The following is a 7,854-nucleotide window of genomic DNA, read 5'->3' on the forward strand; positions in this document are numbered from 1 at the left end:
CACACTTTTCTGACCAGGAATTGAAAGCTTTTTAAATATTCAAAACTTAGGTTGACAGATTTGGGTATTAATATTCAATCTCAAGCCTCTTGATGTTGCTCTGCCTGCTGATTATGGTGTTTCCTGCAGTCCCTCTGACTTTTTCTTCTGGTCATATTCTAAATCAAGTTGTCATGGTTCCATAGTGAATCTGAAAAGCTGAAAAATCATGTCAGTGTCCACTTCTCCCTCTGTCTTTCCTTTCCTTCATCCTCTCAGACTTTCAGACTTTGGCTTATAGTCAACACCCAAAGTCACACAGAACCGACTTTCAGCTTCAGTCTAAATATTTCCAAGAAAAGAAGCAGGTTTGTGAGATAAACACACACTTCTTATATGATATTGCCCAACAATCGGACACATTAGTTTCATGTGTCTGTCAAGTAGAATGTAAATGGAACCTTCAGTTTAGAAAATACAACAGCTTTTATTACAATTATGGTCAATTTAAAGGACCACACCTCCATAATTGTAATAAAAATAATAAAAGAAGACATTGGAGATGCAGACTGCATCATGCCTGCTATTTTTCAGCAAGCGTCAATTCAGAATAAATCAACTTTATGTTCCAAATGTCATTTTTAATGCCTAAAGGGACTAATCAGTTAATGATGACACAGGATCAGTCATTATATTGCTAGAATCAGCTCAGTTTTGCCATTTTTTCACTGCTTCTCAGAATCAGAAATAATGATCCGTCCAAGGGGAAATTGTTTACGTCACTCCCATTTAAAGTCTTAGAAATATAAGCTGTAAAAAACATTTATAGATAAACGTAAGCAGAAAAATAAGCCCTAAAATAAAAAAGTAAGTACAAAAAATACAAAATATAAAGTGTGCATTGTTCTATGAAATTAAAAATGCAATTATACGGTGTAGTAAATAGAAATATTTGTATTATTGTAGTTATTGCACACTATTGAGTGTTAACTCAAGGTAAGGGAAAAATAATTAACTTTGTGCACTGAAACATTTTAAGTAATCAGTGTTATTCTAAAATCTGGTAGAAACTAGCAGTACTTTTATTAAATGCGTCTGCACTTCTTCCCTACTGATTTTGATTAATTTCCTTTTTTTTTATTGTGTATTGTTTTCATCTCTTACATGCATCATATTTAACATTTTCTTTTTTATGTCCATTTTTTTGATTATGTGTGCAATACTTCACTTTCATGTGCAACATTTTCCATGTAATGTGCAATATCTCATTTTTCAGGTGCAATATTTAAATTTCATGTGAGATCTTACAAAAATTATAATTGCCAGTACTACTTTTACTTTTCTATTTTAGCCTTATTTTAGTTCTTTATTTTATGCCATTAATTTATCAAAGTTGTTATATTATTATTATTGCTTTTCTACTTTTTAGGTATGAATTTCTTATGTTATGTCATTTAGTTGTTTTTTCTGAGCAACATCTGGCTCAATGATTTCCTTTGTGACCTTTTCATTTTTTCATCTCTTGTATTTTCCAGCCCTTTCAGTCAGTCAGATGTAGTTATTCTATAAATCCGTGCACTTATTCATTTTGTCTGTACTGCTTATGATTTATTTAATAAATGTTTTATTATGTTACACTTTTTCTAGCTCTTTTAATAACCTCTGTGTGTGATAGGATGTTATAAATCAACCTTCCTGCCTCTAGATTAGCCTTTTCTTGCACTCTTCACCTATTGTTAGATCAATTATCGAAGACGCCCTCAAAGACATTCCACTATTGCAAGAAACTCTTTCAATTAAGTTCTCTCCATATATTGGTGTGTCCTTAATATGACTGTATTTTAGTTAACAGCTGGTTTGAATACCGTATGACATATTAGATCTATTTATTGAGGACATGTTTTCCTTTTTTAGACACATTTTAGTCGGCTTCAGATTTTTAGTTTGGCATGCCGTCACATAGATCTTGCAGCAGGACCAATTCCTGTGGAGTTTAAAGCAAAGACTTACTTTCTCTAATTTACTCCCCTTAAATAAATTAAAGATCAAAGGCCCTGGACTGGATAGATCTCCTACTGTGCAGAGTGATGAATTGCCTGTTCTTTTTCTTTCATGTTTTGTACTCTCTCTCGTTTTTGGAAGCACAGAAAAACCTTAAACTAAGAGAAAAAACCCTTGATGAAAAACCTCTTGAGTCACTGGCATCTAGTTTTAGTGTGTTTCCTCATTATTCAGCACACAGCCAATGTGGCACTTTGTCAACATTAAAAACCACAAAAACCCCCTAACCTCACGGTGGTGCCAGAGGAAAGGTCAGTTTCACAGCTGTAAATTTCGATATTTTGAATTGGACCAAAGTGGAAAACAGAACCAGATTCCCTTCCACAGAGCTGCTGCTGGCACGGCTGAAAACACAATGTGTTACAAATAACCCAATTTATAGTAGAATCGTGAAGTAATTTGACTCAGCTAAATACTGCAAATCCTCTTTATTGTCCTTGTTATTTTTATTTGAGTTTAGGTCAGTTTTATTATTTCAACCATATATTGTTTTTGAAGCCTTTTCCACAGTCTGTTTTTAATTTATGAGGTCTCCTAATCCAAATATCATTTAAATTGCATTGGGTTTTTATTATTTCATGCTTATATGTTAGATTGCATCCATATTCATTCTGCACATGTGATTATTCCATTATGTCTTAATTTGTATGTATCACTTTAGTATGTGCTGTGGGCTACCTCTTTACATTTCCTACATTTGGTTGCAACTCTGCACCAACACTGATCTTGTGCCCCCTTTAGTTATTTCTAGTATGTATGGTGACCTAATAGCAGAGTGTTGAAGGCGTACACCACATGGGAGTTCTTTACTTTTTCTGTCTTTCTCTGTTGTCACTATTAAATAAAAGGCCAAAAAAAAAGAGTTCCTGTACATCCCATCAGACTGACTTATGGCTGTTATAATAAAAGAAACACTCTCTGATGTGAACTTTATCAGCCGAGGGTTAATCTGCTCATTAAATCTAGAATAGTGTATTAGGACATCGGGGCATCATGTATGACAGACAGAGGGCATGGTGCATGCTGATTTGTTGGGTTTCTTGCTAATATTTTGTCAAGTCTTCACCTTACTGTGTGCCTTAAGTGACATGTTGTGACTTAGAGCAACATACACTACCGGTCAAAAGTTTTAGAACACTCTAATTTTTCCATTTTTTTGTGTGTGTTGAAATTCAAGTAGTTCAAGTCCAATGAATATCTTGAAATGGTACAAAAGTAAGTGATGAACTGCAAGAGATTTTTAAAAAAAAGGTAAGGCTATCCAAAACTGAAAAATAATGTACATTTCAGGCCTTTTTCAGGGAACAAGAAATGGGTTAACAACTTCGGCTGTTCTGCAGCAGTTGGAGGTTGATGAAGCCTTGAAAGTTGGAGCTACCAAATCCTACAGGTGTCCCAACTTTTCTTGATTACTTTCAACCCCCTCTGTCTGCATAAAAATAGTGTTGAAACACAGTGGCACCATACCCTCCAGAGCATTATTTTGAACAGTGTTGTACTGCAGAAAGTAGTGCGCTGCTATAAAAATGGCAAGGAAAAGGCAATTAACAATAGAAGAGAGACAGACCATCATATCACTTAAAAATGTAGATCTTTCCTACAGAGAAATTGTGAAGAAAATCAAGGTGTCAGTGAGTACAACTTTCTTCACCATCAAAAGGTACTCAGGAACTGGAGGAAACTCTGACAGGAAGAGGTCTGGAAGACCCAAAGCCACAAGAGAATCAGAAGACAAGTTTCAGAGAGTCAACAGCTTGGTGATAGGAAGCTCACAGGACAACAGCTTCAAGCACGGTCGTATGGTGGCATGGTCTTAGTAAGAAGTCTGAGTTTCAACTATGAAGAGAAGACTTCGAGTTGCAGGTTTGACAGGTGGAGTTGCAGCAAGAAAGCCACTGCTAAGATGTCAGACATGAAAAAGAGGCTTGCCTGGGCCTGAAACACTGTGTAGAAAAGTACGGTGGCCGAGAGGTGCAAACCAAATTTACATAATGCAAAACACTTTTACAACCTCCAAGACAAATTTACAAGCGATAAAACACTTTTACAAGTCCGAACACACTTTTACAGGTCCAAAAACACTTTTACAAATCCAAAATCCAAATTTACATAATGCAAAACACTTTTACAACCTCCAAGACAAATTTACAAGCGATAAAACACTTTTACAAGTCCGAACACACTTTTACAAATCCAAATTTAACCGGAAAGGGAATGTCCCAACTCCGGGGTATAACCGGAAGTGTTTTCGGACTTGTAAAAGTGTTTTATCGCTTGTAAATTTGTCTTGGAGGTTGTAAAAGTGTTTTGCATTATGTAAATTTGGTTTGCACCTCTCGGCCACCGTAGAAAAGGCCCCAGAGTTAGTTCATTTTCACACAATGTTAGATTTCTTTCAGTTAGGTGTAGCTCCTTTGTGGACTTTAAGGGGCGGGGCGTCGCCCATGTGAGACGTGTGTGGTGAGTGACGTCATGTGATGGTTTGCGGCGTGTTAGAGGAGTGTGTGATTGTATGAGACAGCAGTCGACAGAGACATTCTCCGTTAGAGGTGGGTTGTGGTGAAGTAAGTTTTTGTCTGAGTGAGTTGTGTGACGTGTCTAGTTAATGTTATTGTCAGGTTCATATTCTGTATTTATTCTTTGATTCGAACTGTTAGGGCACTGTGCCTTTGTAGAGTCATGTATCTAATAGGAATAAGGTGTGTATTTTAGCCGTCTGAAGTTTGGAATGTCAAGTTGCAGCTAGAGGTACTTCGGTTACAAAATAAGAGCATGTCCATGTTGCTATATTGAGAATGTTTTATTTTGAAATGCCAAAGAGAAAGTTGTATGTTAATATATGCCGAATAGCAGAAGTAAGTGGATTTGATGATGTTTATGGATGAGTTTGACTGCAGACCATTTGTTTACATTTCTGTTCCTATTGCTTGTGTATTTAGATATAAGTCATTGAAATATGTTTATTATTATTTCTTGGAGAAAACCACCACCGAACTCCAAGTAAAGTAGCAATCAACGAAGTCTCTGTGCCTTTTTATTCCATACTCTGGAGAAACTGGCCTTAAGTGGTGTTCTGGCCAACACTCCCTGTGTGAATCTGGTGACAATGCAGAACCAGTGCTGGAGCCAAGTGTATTCTTCACATCTCCCTAACACACTGCCAATGGACTACTGAAGACTGGAAGAAGGTATTATGGACTGAATCAAAATTTAAAATCTTTGTTTCATCATGCAGGATTTTTGTGCGCCGTCAAGTAGGAGAAAGGATGGTTCCTCAGTGTGTGACATCAACTATCAAACATGGAGGAAGAAGCCTGATGGTCTGGGGCTGTTTTGCTGAATCCAGGGTTAGTAACTTGTACAGAGTGAGAGGCAACCTGAACCAAAACTGCTACCACAGCATTCTGCAGCACCATGCAGTATCCTCTGGTATGTTCCTAGTTGGTCAGGGGTTCATCCTACAGCAAGATAATTAAAACATCAGTCCAAGCTATGCCAGAACTACCTTAAGAAAAAAAGAACACCATGGTAAGCTTGAAAACATGGAGTGAGGTGTGTTTGTGTCCATCTGATGAATCTAATCCAATATCTGTTTCACTCTCAGCCCAACACTCGAGGCCTGAGTGGGATTCTACGAGATGTCGCAGATTTCTTCCTGTTTTTTTTTTTCCCATTGTCACAGTGTTTCTTTAAAGAGACTTACTGGATTTATTGGCTTTAATATGTGAAGTGCTCTGAGATGACTGCAAATTATTGCTTTGTACATAAAACTGAATACCATTCCCTTTTTACATCAGGTTTGGCTTCCACCTTCTGCAGGAAAATTCCAGATGTTTCAACTGCACGGTTGCTGTCTTTGTCTGCCTACATTTGATAGTGAAGTCATTAAAGATAAAAGTCTTGTTGTTATTCAAGGTCTCACACATGCAAGGCTTTTCCTAATGTATTGCTATATCAATACCAAGCTAATCAATAGAGAAGGTAGAGCAAGTTTATTCCACTCTTTTAATAAATAAGAAATTAGATCTAATATGTCTATAAGTTTTAAAAATATAAGACGAACTCTCAGCTTCATATCTACTTGTTTACCCTGATTATACTCCCCTTCGGTCAGCGATGGTGTAAAATAAGCCAGAGGATAAAAACAGCAGTAATGCGGAAGAGGTCAGGTCTTTTTTCCAATCTTTTTGCTTACGTGTTTCATGCTGCAGTGGTTAAATTGGTGGGTGAAGCAGCCTCTGACATTAAAGGATCCATGGAGTGTGTGCTGCACATCTGACTGCTGGACTAATGGTGATCTACTTTCCACATCTGCCAGTATGTGGTAGTGCATAGCACACGTAGATACCAAAGTACTGCACAGCATAGAAGGTACAGAGTCCTCCAAACAGATCAGCAACTAGCATAAAAACTAAAACTACAAGTACACTTTGTCCATTGCTGTTCTGTACACAAGGGTGTATAATGAAGGATCTAGATGTCACACTGCATGCTGAGCAGCTGTGTTTACACTGTTTTTTTTGCCAGTTTGATAACTACTTAAGATAAAATAAAAGGAATAGGCCACCCGGATGCAGTAGCAACAGGTCTCCTTTACTGTATGTGCTTATTAATAAATAAATGTGTAGTTGGATTATCATCATTGACAATCAAGCAATGCAAAAAGCTGTATTATTGTGGAATAATCCTCTCTGTTGTCTTATAGGTGGCTGTTTTTAACCATGTGAATGATAACACTTTTTATTTTTATTGATTTTCTTTTGCTACTTTTCTATATTATAGATGTAATAATAACAATATCTTGCTGTACATGTAAAGATGGCACAGGAACAGAGAATATCGCTGGCAGCGCATGCTGTGGCGACAGCATTGTAGCGGAATGTGTAGAAATGGTAGAAACTACACTTTATGATCAAAATTGCACTTGTTAATTTAGGGGCACCATCCTCAGCTTGCCTGAGTAAAATATCAATTTAAGCTAATTCTCAAAGAGACTTTGGTTAAGATTAAGTTGATCAGTCTCATTCTGAAAGTCATAAACTCTGATTTCATTGACCTCCAGTTCCCAAACAAGGAAATTACACAATAGAACCAATGATAATTATATACAAACATTAACTAATTCTACGAACAAACAATAAACAACAATGACATGACAACAACAGACAGTGAATAAATGAATGAATGAATAAATGCAGAAAAAAAAACTAATGAACTGTGATTGTCACTGGAAGCAGTTGGTAGAAAAGGTGATGAATTTAGAATTTGGAAAGTGCCAAAGTAAAAACACGAAGAGTCAAAGCTCATAGTTGTCATGAAAATGTTCACACTGTTGTAGTTCTTAAGTAATTTTTAAGTCCAGTTGCATTCTTCTAAGAGTCACCTTTTCTAAGATCCTTTGTTACAAGCCCATTCTTACAAGCCCAGTTACAAACCTAAGTTGAATTTTTCTAAAAGCCCAAGTTACATTCTTCATAAAACAAGTCTAGTTTAATACAAAATCAAGCAAAGCCATTTTTTTTTGTTTTTTTTTTTAAAAAGCACACTGCATACCAGTGACTTCCCTCTATATACAAAATTTTGGAGCCAAATGCAAATCAGCATCATGGAGGAACAATCATGGATGTGTTCCTCCCAGTGGGTGGTGTTGAGCTTCACTGTCCAGGAGAGGTCAGAGGCCAAATACCTTCAGAACTTAATTTCAGTTAATTTTTTAAATGTAGAATTCCAATTGTTCAGTATTTATGGTGATCACAGATCTGAAATAACATTGACTAAATGATTAAAATGACACCAAACACAACATGTTTATCT

This window comes from Amphiprion ocellaris, chromosome 5, assembly GCF_022539595.1.
Source record: "Amphiprion ocellaris isolate individual 3 ecotype Okinawa chromosome 5, ASM2253959v1, whole genome shotgun sequence".
In the NCBI taxonomy this organism is placed as follows: Eukaryota; Metazoa; Chordata; class Actinopteri; family Pomacentridae; genus Amphiprion; species Amphiprion ocellaris.